This window comes from Elephantulus edwardii, unplaced genomic scaffold (assembly GCF_000299155.1).
Source record: "Elephantulus edwardii isolate Elephantulus edwardi_28Jun2011 unplaced genomic scaffold, EleEdw1.0 scaffold00013, whole genome shotgun sequence".
NCBI lineage: Eukaryota > Metazoa > Chordata > Mammalia > Macroscelidea > Macroscelididae > Elephantulus > Elephantulus edwardii.
In genome coordinates, this window is record NW_006399763.1 from 14,978,526 (window position 1) to 14,979,751 (window position 1,226).

Below are 1,226 nucleotides of genomic sequence, written 5' to 3' on the forward strand. Positions count from 1 at the left end.
TTTTGTTTTGTTTAAAAAAATGATGAATATCAGTTTAAAGACTTAAGATGTGCCTGATCTAAGCCTTAGTGTGTTCAGTTGCTTCCTCTGCATCCAAAAGTTGGGCAATAAATAAGGGAAACTGAAGGATAATAAATGCCTTTGAACTGTTGACAGCAAGTATTAGATATTCGAGGGCTACCAGAAGAACAAACAAATCTGTCCTGGAGAAAGAGCAACTGGAGTATTCCTTACAGGCAAAGAGGGTGAAACTTCATTTCACTTAATTTATGCATGTTTTCAGGAGGAGCCAGTCTTTAGAAAAGATCTCATGTAGGTAGTTATTATTGCCATCAAGTTAGAAGTGACCCACAGCTGACCCTCCAGAGGGTTTTCAGAGACTAAATCACACAGGAAGATGCTGCAACTGGTGGATTCAAATATCATGTAGGTAGATAGAGGGTCAACTAAATAAAGACTCTCAGAAAGATGAGTTGACACTGACTGTAACAACAGGCTCGATCCTGAGGATGCACTGGACAGGGCAAAATTCTGGTCAGTTGTTCATAGAGTCACTATGAGCAGTCAACCTGACAGCCTGTAACAACAACTTCATGAGTTTCCTGTTCTTCCGTATTTTATCACGTCAAATTGTTTGATGTGCCAATCTATTGCCTCTTCTAGGCACCTTTCTGAGAACTAATATCCACATACTTAGACAATAGCCTGTCCTCAAAGTAGGCTAGTGATGAAGATTATATAATTAAAATCAAGAAATTACAGTAGTAATAATACTATAGTGAAAATACTATAAAATGGCAAAGGTGTTTTTCAGCTCCCAAATGTATGGTGTTTTTCTCCTTTATCCTCTTGTTATTAATTTCTAATTTTGTAGCATTGTGACCTGAGAAAATGCTTTGTATTATTTCCATGTTTAATTTATTGATGCTTGCCCTGTGACCTAAAGTGTGATTTATTCTGGAGAATGTTCCATGCACATTGGAGAAGGTATACTGTGGGGGTTTTGGGGGTGCATTAGCCTATAAATATCTATGAGGTAGAGCTGGTGTAGTGTGTAGTTATTAAACATCTTTTAAGGTTCTTTTTTTCTGGTAGTTTTTTTCTTGAGAGAGGTGTGTTGAAGTCTCCAACTACTATAGTAGTGTTGTCTATTTCCTTTCTCAGTTTTATTAATGTTTGTTTTATATATTCCACAGGTCTTTCACTTGGTGCATATTTATTATTGT